The sequence below is a fragment of the Nipponia nippon genome, unplaced genomic scaffold (assembly GCF_047370975.1).
Source record: "Nipponia nippon isolate SJK-2023a ecotype South Korea unplaced genomic scaffold, ASM4737097v1 scaffold_14, whole genome shotgun sequence".
NCBI lineage: Eukaryota > Metazoa > Chordata > Aves > Pelecaniformes > Threskiornithidae > Nipponia > Nipponia nippon.
Window position 1 is genome coordinate 12068509 of NW_028262330.1, and position 18342 is coordinate 12086850.

Here is an 18342-nt window from a genome sequence, read left to right on the forward strand (position 1 = left end):
CTCACCTGCTCTCACCCCGTGGTGCTTCATATCGTGCTACTGCTCGGTACAAAGCCCGCCCCAAACTGCTGCGAAACCCCCTGCTTCCCAGCACCCCGGGACCCCCCTCTGTCTGCCCCCAGGGGAAAGGATGTTTCCAACATCACCTGCCCCACCTTCCCAGTATTCCCACTCTCACCAGTCCCGACACATATGTGTGTTTGAGCTCCAAATATCATTTCAAGACCTTCCTAGCTAGCTTCTTCCCCAGCTTCCCTTCCCATGCTTTGTACCTGTAGCACCAGGCTCTGTTACAGGCCTGCAGCCCTGAACATGCTGATAAAACCTCACCTCTGCCTCCGCATTTCTCATCCTGCCGCTGGGACAGGGCCAGCCTGACGCGCAGTTAGTCAAATACCAAAAAGTCCCTCTCTGCTTTGATTGCACGTTCTGTGACTGAACCTGCCAGGAGATGTCCAATTTCTCCACCATATGCAGCCTAATGTCAACAGAGGGACTATTTTAACAGGGGGCCTTTGCAAAGGACAACTTAAGGACTTCAAAAGCTCGACCCCTCGCCTGCCTCTCCCCAGAGCTGTCACGGGAACATCAAGAGGCAGTTGCTGGGGCTCTGTGCTTTGCCGAGAACTTTATAGCTTGTTTTCTTTTCCCTTTGCTTTTATTTGCTCTTCACCCCCGAACAATGCATCTGTGCAATGCCAACCCACAGCTGGGCCTCTCGGCTCGGCATGAAGGTGTCACGGCTCTGGGCTTGTCACCTTCCTTCAGAGACATCTTAATCCCTCATTCCTTCCTGTTTACCTTATGGTGCTTGCCCAAGACAAAGACGTTATATTTGCTTAATTATCAAATTTCAACCCAGAAAATTACAGTGCAGTTCCGGGTTATTTATCAGGAACAATCCCCAGCTAACTCACAACGTGAAAGCAAAAGGGAGAGCAAAATCCTCCGGACACGTCTGACCAGCGGGATGGAGACCACTCTCTCCGTGCTTTGCAATCTGAATTCCTCTGGCTGACGTGGTGAAGCCCAACCTCACGTCCCCACCAAACGCTGGCAGAGCAGGAGAAGCAGCCACCAACGTGCTAATGGTGAGAAGAGTGGTCCGAGAGCGGTTTGCCAGCCGTGAGAAAGTGAGATTCCTGACACCGAGCGGGGCCAAGACTTTGAACCGCGATTTGCCTCTCCTTAGATGAGCCCACCAGCCCGCGGGTGCATTTGTCATCTCCCAAAACAGGAGACAACCATCAAGGAGACCGGAGACACGGCTCCTGCCCGCAGAGGGAATTGCTGCTTTTTAGATCTGGCCAGTCCCACAGACACATTTGCTGAGGCTGCAAGTGCACTTAAACAGCCTGTTTGCATCTAAAAGAAGCGCGGGAGCACGCACCAGATGCTTTCTGCTTCCCCCCTTGTAGGTTTTTCCACTTCCATCTTAACCTCAGGAAAAGCACTTTGTGCTTTGCTACGAGCACCCCAGCAGCCGCTCAGCTCTGGTATTCTCCTTTTCTCGCAGCATGCTGACCAGCCCCTGCCAGCACAGCGGCTCGGCCGCAGTCGGCACAGTACAAATAGGGGATTAGAGGTGATTCTTGCCCTGCAGAACACAAGAGCTAAGCTTTTGGGAAGGAGGTGGTGTTTTTAAAGTCCCAATCCTTGTTTTACAGAGAGGCGAGATGCTGAGATTAAAAGCTCTTCCCTCTGTGCAGGAGGCATAGGGCTGAGGGCTGGTTCCTCCGCTCAGGGCAGAGCCTTCCGCCAGGCATGAGGCTAGCTGAGAGGTGCACCAGGGCTGCAACATGAAGGGTGTCCTCTTGGCTGTAGCTAACCACCCAGGCAACACCTGTATCAACGGCACGGCCTCAGGACTCAGCTCAGAGATAAAAAAAGATTTAAGTCCCTCACTTGGAGGTCCTGTCTTCCCTGCTGTAGCCTGTGACCATGCAGGCACATCTCCATCATTCAAAGATGAGACCCACTAGCAGCTCTGCCTTTGGTGCTACAAACTGCAGGATTTAGTCCCTGTTGACCAAGATGCAGAGACATTTCTCCAGGGGGTGGCATGGCCTCCCAGAAGACCTAGTTCTTCCCTGAAGCTGGCAGAAACGCATGTTTTCCAAAGAGCTTGAAAGCTCACCTCCTCCTAAAACTTATATTTTAGGAGAGCTGGACTCAGTATTCAAGTTATTTTGCAAGATTGCATTGGCAAATCCCTTTTTCAAATTCAAAGCTGAGCCCACCCGAAGAGTGAGTGAAAATCTTCGCATTTCTTTGGGTTGCTTGATAAGCAAGAAATGTTTTTGCAAAGCCAGAAAAGCAGAAGTCCTGGGATTTTCTCAAGATCTTTGGAAATATTTCAGCTGGTCCCACCAGGGCAGAGCTGCGCGGGAATGTGGAGGAATAAGTGGAGTGTGCAGAGCTGCTTGCAGCCCTGCTCCCAGGATCAATTTTACATTGATCTTCCAGGGACAGAAAAATCCAGTGTCTGGAGAAGGGAAGAAGCTGAACCTCACAAGAAGCTGTAAGAAGCTCCCCGAAACAGCCGTCCCTGTCCTCATCCAGAGCAAAGGACCTAAAGATTGTGTATGCCTCAGGGTAGAAACCCTCCCAGGAGGGAGAAGGTGTGGACTGGTCGAGCCCCTCTCCATGCCCAGTGTCCCTGCACTTGGCCTTCCTGCGAGCTCCTCACAAGCACCACAAGCAGCCAGGGAGCGACGGCCGCCCCTCCACCGTGACTTCTCAGCTTTTTTTGGCTCCGTCAGCTTAGCCTTGGCTTTGTCCCCTCCTTCCACCTGCACTCCCAGGGCACGAAGGGCATCCGCAGGACACTGATTGCCTCCTAACCCCACGCACATGGGTGCTTTTTCATCATCTGCCCCCTCCTGATCCACCTGTTTATGCAGACAGAAGGGGTCAAACCAACCCAAGGAGAGCGGTTTTAATTGAAGTTACTGTCTCCTGTGCTCACCCTGAGTGCCTGGGTCCTGACTGGCCAGTGCTGTGCACCACTGGCCACCAGCCGGGACTAGCTGGCAGCTCCATCTGTAGCCTGATGTGTTTGCCCAATGGGAGAGGCTTGGACTGACCAAAGGAAAAATCGCCATCCTATTTTTTCCTGACAATAGCGCATAGGGATGGAAGAATTAGGGCAATGCAATAAATGACCCATCTAGGCGTCAGAAAGTCGTTGCTGGGGATGAGGCTGGGACACGTCATGATGGGATCCATCATGCTGGTGCTACAGCCTCGGAGAAAACTGGTGGTGGGGGCCTCGAGATGCTGAGTGCAGGCAATGCTTGGGCACACTGCTATCGTTGGGAGCTGGCTGCTGGGACCGACAGGGACCCAGCAGCAGGTCATGATGCTTTTGGATCCCAGCTCCGAATCTGTGTGCGGTCCCCGGGTGCCGCGGGCAGGGCGTGTGGCTCGCCTGGCCACATTTTCCCTGGACAGAGCCACGCAGGAAACGCGGCTCCCGCCCACCCTCTCCCTCGGCCGACGGTTAATCCCCTGCTGTGCTAAAGCATTTTGCCTCGTTCCTAACATGAATTGGCCTGGCTTTAATTTCCAGCCAGTGCTTCTTGGTTTGAATTTCCCTGCCACAATAAGGGGCTCTTTAGCAACCCATCTTTTCTTTCTATGAACGCCTTCACTGGCTGTAATAAAAATCACCTCCCAATATTGGTATCACCTACGCTCTCCATGCTTTGCTTTTCACCCAGTAGAGAAGACACCTCTGCACAGGCTCTAGACCCAGCACGGACCCAGCTATCAGCAAAATATGTGCCAGGTGCTGAGACCTCTCCGATGAAAGATTTTGGCTCCAGTTGCTCGACTAAGCTCAGTGCTGCTGTCTCCTGCTCTCTTCTTTCTCTTATTTTGCCAAGGACCTCACAAGCCTTTTGTTCACTGACTTTATTGTGCACAGATGTACAGAGCTTCATCAAATAGTCTCTACCTGGACCGCCGGGCTCCGATATGAATAACCAGATATCACTTAAATGCAGATGTTCAGAAACCTGGAGAAGGTTGGAGCAGAAAAGAGGAAAGCTGTGGTTTGGAGCCAGGTGAAGAAACTACAGCAGAAGCATCTCCGCATTAAAAACAGTGACTTGGTCAAATGAATCCGTCGAAGAAGGTCAAGGCGGGCAGGATTGTCCATTTGGGAGAATGAAAGGAGATAGGTGAATGGGAGGCACAGGCTGGAGCTGTGCGGTGGGAGCTGTGGTTGTGGTCTTTTTTGCTGTCGCAGTATCCCCTGGGCCCTGCACCCCAGCGCCCTGCGTCTCCCAGGACACATTCCTTTCCGCGGTTTTCATTCAGCAATGACAATGCTGTCCTTTCAAACGACCCCACCCTTCCAAAACTTATATTTTGGCAATTTTCAAAATGCAAGTTGCTTTTTAAACAAATGAAAACCCCAAAACATTTTGTTTTAATTTTTGGAAACAATAATTCGGGAGAAGGGGGAAGGGAAAGGGGAGGATAGAAGAAGCCAGGGACTGAAAGTAATCTCTAAATTTGACTTGAACTTATGAATAGCCTCAGTCTCATTAAAATTGTCCTTTTCCCAGATAAGTTTTTTTTGCCAGAAAATTGCTAGCTCAGCCTGAGCCATTATTTCTCTTCCGCAGGAGCAAGCCTTGCAGGCATCGTCCTGGCAGCTGAGAGGGGCACCCTGCCCGTGTCCATCTGGGGAGGGGCTTTGCTCCCAGGGGACCCCTGGAGATATCTTCAGTGATATTATTTTTGAGGGCCATATTGGTCAAGGAAACAGCCAGTCTTAAATCAAGGAGAGGGGACAATGGAGATGGAGCAGCCAGACCCAGTGGAGACCTGTCTGATTGCTGGACTGGGAGGTAAAAAGAAAGCCCCTATGGAGACAGCGGGAGGGCGTCCCTGCTTCCCTACAGCATCGTATCCCTTCAAGCCTGCTGCTGGCTGGTTTGAGGCTTTGGAGCAGCTGGGCATGAATCTGGAGCTGCTGGATGAGCTCCCACACCACAGCGTGCTGCCGGACCCCTGTGGTCCAGCACGGGCTGTGGTGCGTTGGGCTGCCAGGGCTGTGCCCGGTGAGTGATCCCAGGTGGTGTGGCCCTGCGGGGATGTCCCCGGGGGGGCACGGATGCTGCCCGAGCTAGGGAGGGGGTTTCTGGCCATGCTTGCGGCATCAAAATGGCAAAGCATGGATGAACACTGGCCGTGGCAGCAGTGACATCCTGCACAGTACAGCCACCGCACGTGGCCCCGGGAGCCTGGAGTCGTCAGGACGGAGAAGCCGGATCCAGCTCTGCTTGCAGGGCAGGCGGCCCTGCGCCCTTCCATGTGGCGTGGTGCCACCCACCACAGACCCAGTTGGCCGACACTAAACGAAAACGTTTGCTCGGGAAAATTCATTTGTGTGCGCTGTTAAGTCTGAGTAAGGAGGAGGATCGGAAATTGGTTTGGTTTGCTTGAGCTAATCCACCGAAGGGGAAATCCATCAGGGTGTTGTGGCTGTGAGGGGGAGACGCAGGGTCTGCGCCAGGCCCCAGGTTTTCCTAACAGTTGGAGCAAAAAGACGGAGGAAAGTGTGCACATGCACCACAAAATATGCAGCTATGGCTGGCATTGCCCATGAAACTGGAGTCACAAACCTGGCTTGCAGCAAAAGCCAGTGTGTACTGGTGGTGGTGGGGAGGAAAGCCCCATCCTTGCTGATGCATCCCAGAAAGCCCCCACTGCTGGGACTGAAGGCTTTTTGGGCAGCCCCTCATACTCCGAGCTGCTCCCCATGAGGCCAAATGCCTCTCGCCCCTTTCCACCCATGAGAAACACCCCTGAGAGCAAGGAAAGGCCAAACTGCAACTGTAGGTGAAGCAAGAGAGAGGGGTCCTGGGGAGAAACACGCTGAGAAAGTCTTCTGGTGGCATAAAAAGGGGTCGGGGAACAGAAGACTTTTCCATGCACAAAAAACCTGAGGAATGGCAATTCTGCAGAAAAGCTCTAGACAAGACGGCATCAGAGTGACCCAGGACCTCCCTGGGGATGCTACACACCCCAAGTGCCCATCACTTTGCCCAGTTCCCAATCCCCAACGTGCCCCAGGAACCAGGAAGCCCTGGAGATGTCGCCCTGTCAACGTTTGTTCTGCAAAGTATAACAACACTCTGCGATACTGAAGGCCAAGTTGGTAACAGCAACATTTAGGCCTGCCTGAGATTTCCAACGATAAGACCGTCATTTTCTTTTATGTAAAAAAATGCCAAACTCACTGTTTGGGCTGAAATGTTTGAGACCGGTGTCTGAGTCAGGCTGAATATTTCTGGAAAAGTTCCTGCTAAAATGATTCAGCTGCTAATGAGAAACAAGGCTAGTGAAAAATAGGAAGTTGTGCCAATGTTAACAAATTTGGGGTTTTCTTTCCTTAAAGAAAATCTATTGCCCTTATATTTGAAGCCAAGGCTTAAAAAGAAAAACATTGCTCCCTGGTAGGGATGTGTCTTTTGCTGTCTCTAAGAGAACTGCTCAAGCTTGGCTGAGTTTCTAAGTCACTGAAAAATGGGGGACATGTTTGGTCGAAGCTGATGGAGTTTTGCAGCTAAATTCCCTGAAGATCTTATTTTCACTGGCCAAACCAAGCTCAAAACCAAGCTCAAAACCAAGCCTGTAGAGACAGGGCAGTAGATGCTTGTCCTGCCGGTGGACTGTCAGGTGCTGAGCGCAGCAGTGCCAACCCACAGGGCTCCTCCTGCCTTTGGTACGAGATTCACCTCCGTACATCAGACTTCCCCAACAGCGATGGTCATCGGCAGGCTCATCAGCAGGAAGGGTGAAACTTCAGCACGTGCTAGGGATTGGGTAGGAGAGGCAATGCTAAACAGCAGAACTTGAAGGATTCAACCCATGAATATGTTTTGAGGATTGCCCTCAGCCCAGCAGACAGTAGGGGTAAACCAGGCACATCCATGGTAAACCAGTTGCCCATCAGCACCTGTAACCAACTCAAATACTGGCCATCAAAACTGGGCAGCAGACAGCTTGGCAAAGCCAACAACCCCTATGTGGTCAATGGCATGTGGTTCTGAGAACAGATACAGGGAGAAAGTCCATAGCTGCTCATAGATCAAACCCAAAAGAGGAAAGTCTCATCAGACCAGCTACCGAGGATTACTTTGTCGACACTCACAATTATCAACTTCTTTCCAGTGCTGTGAGACTAAAGGTCTTCCCAACAGCACAAGATCCCTTTGGAGAACACCCAGCAGCTGCTGCAAACCAGGCACGGTGGCTGCCCACCCGTCCCTCCAGCCCCTCATGCCATGGGAGCTGGTTGCAACAGTGACAGACACTACTCGCGACTTAACCTGTGACGTGAACCTGTCTGACTGTGATCTGATATATGTTTTTATTAATTTCAGGGAGGGAGATATTTTCATAACTGCTCCCACATTTATTAGTTCCAGACTGGACTGGAGCACTGAAATCTCACTAGGTATTTCCTGGCTGTCCACATGGTGTTTCTGGCCCTGCAGGAAGCATCAGAGGAGCAAGAGCAAGACTTATTCCTGGGAGATTTACAGCTATGAGATGTTCAGATTATGAACCAGATTTTAACAATCTCTGAGCAGTGGAGATCTCCCCATTGCTAGCCGGCACACGTGGCAAACAGCTGCTCGCAGCCAGCGAGGTCCCACTGATTTGTGTATTCCTGCCTTGAACCCTCGGGGACATCTCCAGTGACATGCAATGGCTCCTTCAAAGCCACCAGGCAGCTGACTGTCTATCAACCGGCAATGAGGATGGACCTGTGGGCCTGTTGTGTTGCACTGAAATGTTGAGATTTGTGGCAGCCTCTCACCCAAGGCATTTTATCCCAAAACAAAAGCTGTCTTACTCAATACAGGATGCAAATCATAAAGCAAGCCTAGCCCTGGTGCAGCACACACGGTTGTACTCAAAGTGCCTGGAAATGGGCTGCAAATTGCCCTTGCTTCCTCCAGCGAGTGTGCTGGGAGGGGACATCGGCTGCTCTTCAACAGCGACTGGAGTAGAGTCTTCTTCCATCTAGAGCACCTCTGAAAGCTGTCTGCAGATGAGGGCTTCAGCCTCGTAGTCTACATCATGAGTCTGCCTCAACAAGGACTGGAGGAACCGTCTCTGAGGGGTGGGATGAGAGCTGCAGGGGGACCTCACCTAGGAGCTGACCTGTGGCTGGGAAGGACAAGTGCCAGGCTCTCCTGTCCTGCACTGAAACTGCCAGCAGATTGCACCCACATTCGGGTCCCAGCATGGCCAGTGAAGCGATGGCGCTCGCAGGCACATCCTGGGCAATCTAGCAAGAGTCCCCTTCTCTTCAGTACCTGTGGGATCTGACCAGGAGATTTTCTCTGCAAACCAGGTATTGTGCAGGAAGTTTGCAGATAAGCTTCAGCCTGGAAAGAGCTTAATTAATTTATTTTTTTGAGAAAGGAAAAGTCAAGAGGTGAACTCTATTTCAATCTTAGAGATGATACTAGGACGTCATCAGCTCTCTTTATTTAATTGCACCATCCAAATCCAGCCTCCTGAGGTTGTAAATACTTTGAAATGAATTGTTTGCATCCCGTAATTCATCCAGATGCCATCCGAAGGCAGGAGCTAATGGGAGAGCTCACCCAACAACCTCCGGGTTATCAGAGAAAGCACACGGCCACCAGCCCCAGCTCTGCCCACCCCAGCCAAGCTCCGAGGTGCTCCTTAAGTGTTGATGTTTATTTAGAGTCTGAGGGGAATCCACTTGGGAACAATTTATCCACTTAGGCTCTGGCCTTGTGGTTTCCCTCTTATCTAGTACAGATCTCAGCGGCAGCTTTCCTCCTACCGCTGCGATACTTTGCCAGAAGACCTTTCTCCTCTCTCTACCCCACGCCGTGGTGCTTACCTGCTACCTGTCCAGTCTGCTAACCTCAACGGGCAGTTATGAACTGCTGCAGGTTTAGTGGATGCTTTTATAGCTGCCAAAATCAGTGTCCCAGTCCCTAAGTGCTTGGTCTCATCAATACTTTTGTGTTTCTGTAAAACCAGAGCCCCGCGGCTCAAAAGGAGGGCACATGGTGACAGGGATCTGAGCACTGCAAACCTCAAAGTGATGCTCCAGCCCGGGCCAAGGGGCAGGAGCCAGCACGCCCAGCGCACAGGCCACCACTGCCCCAGCCCAAGGCATTTTTCTGCAAGTTTTCCTACGTTTCTGATGCAGGAGTATGTCAGCCACTTGAGGGTTAATGTCCCAGCAGAAACAGATACTGAAAGAATTTGCACATTCAGAGCAAAGGTTACTCAAAATGCAAAAGGCCTGATAATGCAACCAACCCAGCAAAGAGTCAAAAGATTTTAAAATCTGTATTAAATCTCAGTCTAAAAGGACCAGCGATACAAACAGCCTTAGCTCTGCTTCCATTGCTGCCCCGAGGAGCCAGGAAGCTTGGCCATGGTTCCCCGACAGCCGAGGGCTGAAAGCAATGCAAAGCAGTTTTAAACTAGCTCAGGCTGTGATTCCTCCAGGGCAGACCCAGCTTAAAATGATGCCACTCATGTGCCCAGTCACTGCCTCTACGGTTGTGCTAATTCAACCGCCTGTGAGGTTGGGCTGTGCCGGGCTCTAGTTTAAAAACAAACAAAGCGTGTTCAGGAACATGTTGTGTTTTTTTAACCCTAGATCATTTCCCAATCTTGTCTGGAGCAGGGCCAGGGGAATTGTTAAACCAGGCCCAGCCAGACCCGCTACCGAAGGAACCCTGCGGCTGGGAGCTACAGGCTGCTGCCAGAGCCTGTCACGAAGCCGTGCATGATCCCTGGCTGGTCGTCTCCCCCCAAAGCCAGTGGCATCCCCTCCGAGGTGACACGGAGTCCAGGTCCCTGTGCCGCTGTAACCAGAAACACCTCTCCAAAGACCAGCTCTCGCAGGATTTCCCTTTGGAGGCTCTCGGCACCATTTTCTCCTTTGAATGACCCTTTTGTCCTTCCCCGGCCATCGGTTTGATGCTGCCTTCCCTCCTCTCTGCCAGGATCGCATCTGCGTATTTACACCACCCCGACCCCCAGACCCCTGTGCCAGCAAGGAAAAGGGGACCCTTGCCCAGAAGACAGCATCCTTTTCGGAGCTGGGAAAGGATGCTACCCTGCAGGCAGCTCCCATGAGTGACCCGCGGAGCTGCTCTGTTATTACACAGACAAAAGCCCCAGGGAGAGGGACTTTCCAAGGGGATGGACCCCTCCGTTTTGTCCCACATTGTGGGCTTGTCTGGGAGATGGTCCTGCCTGTGCCTACAGATGCTGCTCCAGCCCCTGCCTTGTGCTGGGAGATGGAGCACGGGCTGGCTTTGGGAGCTCTCGCCGTGGCCTCCTCCCCTTCCCCATGAATTACAAACCTCAGCTTGGCCACTTGACGTGCCAGACAGTAAAACAAGCTTGACAGATGACGGCTCTCGGGAAGGGTTTTGGTTTCTCTCTGAGGCCAAGCTGGCTCAGGGGAGCAGTTGGCAGCTCAGCGCATTCGTTTCCACTCGGCGGAGCGGGGCCGAGCGTCTGTGCTGCCGCGGAGAGCCTGGCCATGCAGGCTGTCCCTGCTCCGCGCAACACAGCCTGGACTCGGCCACCTTTGCTCAGTGGCGCTTTCCCTGGTGAGGAGATGCTCCCCAGCACAGCTCTCCTTCCCAGCCCGGAGGCCAGACCAGGAGGGGCAGAAAAACTCGTCTCTGCCTGTGCCATCCTCAGATGCAAAGCCCAGGCTGTGTTGAAAAGGACACACAGGTCCAGATAAGAGACCAAAGCCTTGAGCCACTCTAAGCTGCCGGAGCTAAGATTGAGTCACCCATTTTTTGAAAGCATTTTCCAACCCTGTTCTATTAATTAATGCATTTCAAAATAGATGAATGCTTCATGGGACCGGTTTCTTGCATCAGCTGTTGTGCAGTGAAGAACCGGTGTCTTCAAAAGCAGATATCAAGCACCACTGGTCCAAAATAAGTCTTGCTTTTCCCTGCATGGTGGGTGTCTCTCTGTTTTTCTGGCAATGAGGTTCCCTAATCCCTCTGGGCTCGTTCAGTTCACCAGCAAACAACCCTGAAAAGGGCCTGAGCCCCTGGAAATCTGCAAAGTGCTCTGCTGAGGCAGGTGTGTACATGGGAAACATCATTGCAGGGGCTAGGCACCAACACATCGCCTCCCTGTTACGCTAATAAAATGCAGTAGATTGCTGCAAATTAATCCCCTTTCAATCAGTCCTACAGTGGCTATGAAAACAGGGGCCATCCATTCCCCCTGCATGGTTGGAGGAAGGTGGGAAGCCGATCACTGGCACATGTGTTTGTTCTCTCTGCTCTGCCCTTGTTCCTGCTCTAGAAACACCCCAAAATTCCGTAGCTGTCGATGCCAAAGCAACAAGCAGAGTCAGCTCTCCCCTCTTCCAAGCCCATTCCTGCCCACCCCCGCCTCTCCCAAGGCATGTTCTGCCAGTGCATGGGCACCCACTTCCCTGGGCCATCACAGCTGGTGACAAACACAGCTGCACCATCCCCTTCCCTGCGCTCTGGCATGCAAACGAACTCCACCAGATGCAGAGAAGGTCCTGCCATGGCTTTGTTACTGAGCCCAGTGTAATCCTGGCCAAACCGCCTAACACCGCCAGGCCTCAGTTTCCCTTTCTGGAAGCAGGCACATGCCTCAGAGGAACCCTGGGAGGGTTTTGTGGTGGGAAAAGCTGAGAGCTCTGGGTAACAGGAGCCAGAATTGTCTATGGGTCTGCAGAAAGATGTTAGATGAGTTACAAAAATTCAGCTCTAGCTAGGAAACTTCAACAGAGATGGATTTTAATTCTGCTTCCAAGACTTCCAAAACCTGAGCTAATGCTGTAACCACACAGTCTGGAACACGAATCCCAGTGGTTGGTGGGGCAAGCATCCACCACCCATCCCACATTAACCTGGACCCCTTACCAGCTCTGGGCTGGCTTTCGAAACGCCACACAGGTGTGAAGAACCTGGACGCCTGTGTTTGCTCAGCGATATTCGCACCTTCGGGGCTGTGGACAAAGCTCTCCTTTGTGGCCACGGCTGAGCCTGGGTAAACAGAGCTATCTTATCACTGGGACGTTATCGGGGGATCTGAGAAAGAAGGAAAACTCTGGCTTATGTGCCTGACCTCCCAATCAGCGTTATCATCAGCAAGGACATGAAAGTATTTCACCGAGGTGTTGGGACAAGCTTGTCTGCCCTGCTACCCCCACCGCTGCAGGACAGCGGCTTTCTGCTCCATGCTCCCCGGCCAGGCTGGGCAGTCTCGGGACTCCCCTGCAAGGCACTGGTGTATTTTCTTTTCCTGGAGACTGGGGTTTTATCAAAAGCTGACAGGTTTATCCTGCCTTATCAGGGGAGCAGTGCTACTGTTAATGGTTTTCTGTAACAGGCTCTGGGCAAAAATGTTGATTGCTGCCTGGGCTTGAGTAGGTCGGGGAGGCCGACACGGATGAGCACAGCATCCTCTGCCCGCTGAGGAGGTCCCTGCGCAAGGCAGCACTGTGATCCCACGTGTGAACGGGACCGTCCTGCACTGTCCTGCAGTGTTTAACATCAAGAGCCCAGCACCTGTGAACATTAAAAGGTCATATCCCACCCTCTGCAAGGGAAAAGCTGTCAGCTCAGGTGTCCCACACACATGTCCATCTGGAATACGGTATTTCACCTTCTCACTTTCCCTCCGATTGCCATGGGATACGTTATTTTTCCTTTCGCCTGCTTCGCGGCTGACTAGTGGCAGTCTGCACTGGCTGAAAGCTCACCCCAGAGACGGGTCTGGGCTGCTGTAAGTGATGGGCTATTACCTGATCGTTCAGCAGCCCTGGTGCTCCTTAGATGCCAGCATCTCAGGAGCCTCATGGTCTGCGTGTGCTCATCCTCACAAGCAGCTATTATCCACTTTTATAAATGGCGAAACCAAGGCATGGAAAGGTTATATCATGGGATCGCAGAGGCGTTAGGCTCCTTATAGAAAGAATTGATGAGCTGGAAATACAAGCATCTTTGGGGTCATGGGACCTGTTGGGCAATGTAGGGCAGGGACTTCAAGCCAAGTGCTTGAGCATAGTCCTGAGGGCACAGATGGCAAAAATGCTTGGTGGTGCAGGTCAAGGGGAATGGGTGGTCATGGACACACTCTGCCAGCACCAGAGGACACCCCATGAAGGATGCTCAGCTCCTGGCTCTGCTCAGCTCAGCCTAACCCTGAGGTGGTGTGGGGCTGGGAGTGATCCCACTGACACAGCATCCCCAAGGATGAAGCAGGCAGACATCTACCCAATCGTGAAGCAAAGCCACCAAATCTGGCCCTACAGCCCGCCTCGGGCAAGGACGATGCACCTGGAAATGCAGCAGCGCTTCACTGCCCAGCCCAGAGCCTGCAGCTACCTGCATGCTTTTAAGGGTCGCTTAGGGCAAACTTTGATGGCGTAAAGTCAAAACACACAGCCCCAGCCTTCCTCTGTTTCTCTCTGAGGGATTTAATCCAGATCAAAGCTAGTCAAACACAGGGATTTCCCAGCTTTTCTGCTGGCATGAACCTCCCATGCATGCCACAGCCCTGGGCCACTGCCTTGGCCCTCGCTGCTCCTTTCACCCAGGTAGGGGGGTCAGGAAAGACCAGAACTGTTTGATGAGGATGGTTAATCCCCAGACGTGACAGCATTCATGGCACCTGGGCAGGTCTTTGGAGAAGAGCTTGACATGAATACCCAAACACATAAATCTGCCTGTGTTTCAGGGAAGTGAAAGCTGTTTTCAGCCATGGAAACTCTTTGCTTTTCATTGTAGCCAATACTTAAGGAACAGACGTGCCTGGCAGTGGGTTCCCTGGGGGTTAGGGTTAGGGTTAGGATTAGGAGGATACTGGGGTCCTCCCTTTCCTAATGCCACATCACCCACATTTTCCAAGCTCTCTGCTCTCCACTGGGCTGTCGCTATGAAGCCCCTGCCAGCATCCAGCACTCTCATCCGTAACCACAGGGTCACTGCCAAAAACCACCCTGGGGCAGAGAAGGGACTGAGCAATGACAAGACAGCCCAGGCCCAAGCAAAGGTGTTGACAACCTCTTGAGGGCAGGGGAGGAGGAAGGGGGTGGGTGCAGGGGGTCTAATGGAGCCTCGGGTGTCCCAGCAGCCGCCTTCTCCCTTGCCCTGGGGGAGACCGGGGCCACCACGCTCCTGCGCATGCCAGGAAGATTTTATCGGAACCCTTTAATTAGCTTATCACGGGCAATTAGCTCCACAGCTCAGACTGCCCCTGGCAGAGTCTGTAGATCTGGATCATTTCAAACGAGAGCTGCAGATGTGTAGAAATCCCTGGGAAACCACAGGGCAGAGCGGCAATGCTGGCGATGGTGAAGAGGATGCTCTGAGATGGGCTTGTGCCACTCGAGCCACTTTGGCCCTAAAATTGCCCATCCCACCACCTCGAGAGAAGGCTTCATTCTGTCCTGGATCTGAACCTGGTCCATGACCATCCCTGCAGTGACAGCAAGGAGGGAGCATGACTGGGTGCTTACATGGACATGGGGCAGCCTGAGCATGGGTAGGAATTGAGCCACATCCCCACAAATCCTGAAGCCAGCCATGAACATATTCCTATCCAGAAATACCCTGAAGTTATGCCTATAGCTTGAACGTAACCTGCCAAGGACACTTCTCAGCTCATGTCCAGACTGTCCTCCCTGCTGTCCATCACAAGTACGTTGTGGGAAGCGTCTCTGGATGCATGACCCCACATTGTGGCTGGAAACTCGGGGAAAGCTGGTCCAGGCCAGCCTCACACCAGGGATCACATCGTGCTAATGGTGCGGAGAGCCAGGCTTAGCTCTCATGGCAAGAGGGTGGCCACAGCCTGATGGTGCCACGTGTTGTGGCTGCTTCTCGGGTCACACCTGGGGTGACATCTTACTGCTGCAGGATGGGGTTGGAAAAGCCACTTGCCCTGGGCTGAAAAACTAATGATGTGGAAGGCAGGGTGACAGGCCTAATCCCTTCATCTTGGTTTTTTTTTTTCCCTTCCTTTTTTTAAGTGATCCCCACTTTTCTGCAGTCCCAGCTGCTGTGCTAGACTTAGACCAAGTCTGTCTTGGTGGGAGACCTGCTCTGGGCTTCAGCTGAAGTTCACGAATTTTACCCAAGTGTTGCAGGGAGGAGACTGCATTTCTTTTAAGGAAACTGCATTTCCTCCAGTTACAGCAACCGGCTGGGAGCGAGGAGTCCTGTCTTTTAATCTGGCCTCCGCTTTTGAGTCTTGGACGTTGCTCTGAGCCAAACCTCTGATCCTGCTGTGGTTCATTTTCAGGCGCGTGTGCCCCAGAAACTTTTTTTTAAATTAATTTTTCATACAGAATTCTTTTGCTTGATGGATGCAGTGAGAAACTATTTCCCAAACAGGAAAGAGGACCTCCCTCCCCCCTCCTCTCTCTCATGGATGTTTTTAATAACAACATCAATTGTCTGCAAAAGACTTATTCCTTTCTGACCTCAAAACAACTCCTGGTTAGTGCATTCCAGCATGGCCACAAAACGAGTCTGAATGACTTCACAGGGCCCGGCAAGAGGCTTTCCATTACAATACACAGTTAGTGAAGGGTCTGATCCTGGCAGATGGGAACCTCCTTGGCTTTGCTGGGGGCTGAGGATGCTGAACACCTCAGCAGTGGACCCTGAGAGCTGGGGCCATGGTGCTGCTGTGCTGGTAATTTCTCTGGCGTTTCTATCTTCAGCTGCTCCCTTTTCCCCCAAAGTCTCCATCCATGAGGGCACCCTTTGTTCCGAAGCCCATGTGAGCAGTTTGGGCCAAGAAGCATTTCTGGTGTGGGCGATGGGCTCCTCATGGCCCGAGCCAGCTGTGTGTGGCATGAGACCTCCCAGATGTCTTGCTGTTGAACCATGAAGATCAAGGAGGGTTTATGGTGGAGTGACAAAGGGAAGGGGAGCCTGAAGCCCTCCAGTGCCACCCCCGAGCGTGGACGTTTCCCCCACCATGCAGCAAGCTATGCCACCCGCAGCCCAACGCTACACAATGACAGAGGTTTAATGTACTAGTGCAGACACAGACCAGCATTTAAACCCAGGTCTGACCTGGGAAGTGGACATTTTGGGGTCATCTTCCATTTCCAGCCCTGACTTCAACAGAAAGCACCGTGTAACGGTGATGTGGCCATCACAGCGCCGGCTGGCTGGCGATGGGTGAGATGATGCATCTCACAGCCACCTCCCATGCTGGCACATCTGGTCCTGCCCCTGGCTAGGTAAAAAAATCTGCCATGCCCCTGAAGCAACCAGACTTGCTCAGCCCCAGCAGCCTCGTAAGCACTCCTGGTTAACAGGCTCCTCACTGGGCATCACACATTCACAGCTGTTACAGCGCAATTTTCAAATTTGCAGCCCGGCACGGCTGGACCGCAGCGATCGTCGCAGGACTCGGACCCACCAGCCCCGAGACTGCGGGATCCCAACCTGGCCAGGGGTCATTTTCCAGCCAAAAAAATTATCAATTGATTAAAGCAGCATGGGACCAGCTGGAGCTGCTCACAAAGTCATGGTGACTGAGCTGTAAAGAAACACTGATTTTCCTGTTAGGTCACTGGAAATACCCATCTGGGCATTTTTGAAATGCAGCATTTTGGTTTTCCGCTGTGAAAGGGCACTGTAAAGCCAAGGTCACCTCAAGGCAACTAGAGGAGGGAAATCAAGCCACAGGCAATCAAACCAAAGGGAGTTTTGGGGTGGGGGATCAGATAAAACATTTCTATGGTCTGAAATCCTGGAGGGAAGGGGGGAAGGGAAGTGTGCAGGACAGCAGATGCTTTGGCAAGAAAAAGGAAACAAGGCTTGAGCTCAAGCCCACCTCCGGACAGAAAGCTTTTGCAGTTAGTTCCCAGCTTGGCCCAAGCCGCAGGCGCTCGCCCACTCTCAGCTCCCCTCCCCAGGCGTGTGGGGCCGCACAGCTACGCCCTGGGATAGGAGATTGCTCCAGACCAGAGACGACCGCCCGAAACCCACCCTTCCCACCCCAGCCAGACGAGCCAGAGCTGCCTGAAGCAAACCCCTGCCTCCGCCTGTGCTCACCCCAAAGCAAACCTGGAGGTCTTGGGGAGACCCAGACACACATTAGCTCCAAAAAACCTGACTGCCGCAGGGGCTGATGTGCAAAATCCCTCCCACAGAAGTTTTTTTGGCTAGATTTCCAGGCCAGCTGCTAAGCGGACCACCAGCCATCTCCATGGGGAAGCCATCCGTGTCCCCAGGGGTGATGGCTGCCGCTGTCCGGCCTGGGCCAGGTACCACCCCACTGGCCACAGCCTCAGAGCCAAGCACGACGACCATCCCCACCCCACACCCAGCCCCAGAGCAGCTCGGGGTGCTCCTCTGCACGTCAGTTCTCTTGCCTCCCTTTGGGCAACCAGTTTCCCAAGCCAAACCTCTGAAGTGTCTGTGGTTTGCCTATTGCTGAACACAAGGCTTTTAAGTACTTGTTTGCCACAGTTTGTATCTCTGGCACAAAGCTCACCGCAGCCCTGGAAATAACCCTGAGCTGAAGCCTGATCCCCACAGCAGGAAATAAACATAACAGGCAGCAGAGTACCGGCAGGAATACGCGGCATTTCCTAGGAACCCAGATGTTTGTAAACCGACAGGCTACACCGGGCTCGCGCTGATGTCAGGGAACACTCAGGGCCTAAAGGGATGTTCCTACATTAGGAAACAATGTCTTTGAAAACCACAGAAAGAGGGACTCCGGGGTTGAAACAAGGAAAATGAACCTGTGACACCCATCAAAGTATCACCTTGCTGTCAGACCCAGAGGAGAAGGAGCGATCAGGAGCAAATGCCAGCCTAGCAAGGGTGGTATGGCAAGGAGAGGCTGAGGTGCAAAGGGGACATGGCTCTCAGCCCTGCGTTAGCGGTTGAAGCTCTTTTAAGTTTTTACAGGCTTGAATTTGGCCCTTAGCATTTTCTGGCTGCCATGCAGGGTGTTGGACTGAGGTTCTGGCAGTCAACAGTGGGATGGTTGCTGACTCCACTTGGAAAACAGACATGTTTTCACCTGAAAGACCTGGGAACCTCCAGTCACAAGCAGAGAAACAAACTTATCTTCACCAGGACAAACATTGCTTCTTTTAAAACCAGGCTTAGACAATCAGCCTAAAGCTCTCTCTGATGTCCCCCTCCCCAGGAGCTCAAGTCTTCTTCACCTATGGCCAAGCACATTCCCCCAGAGGGAGAAAACCCTTCTCCCTCTGAAAGCAGCAAAGCAGATTCGTTCCAGCTGCATGATTTCGGGGAGTGCAAGTGAGAG

The 18342-nt window shown here is 52.6% G+C and overlaps 1 protein-coding gene across 2 annotated transcripts in view; it reads right to left on the bottom strand.

The window, feature by feature from the left end:
* Positions 1 to 18342, bottom strand: part of NTN1 (netrin 1) — a 105728-nt gene that overhangs the window by 50781 nt on the left and 36605 nt on the right. The gene's annotated exons all lie outside the window — the stretch shown is intronic.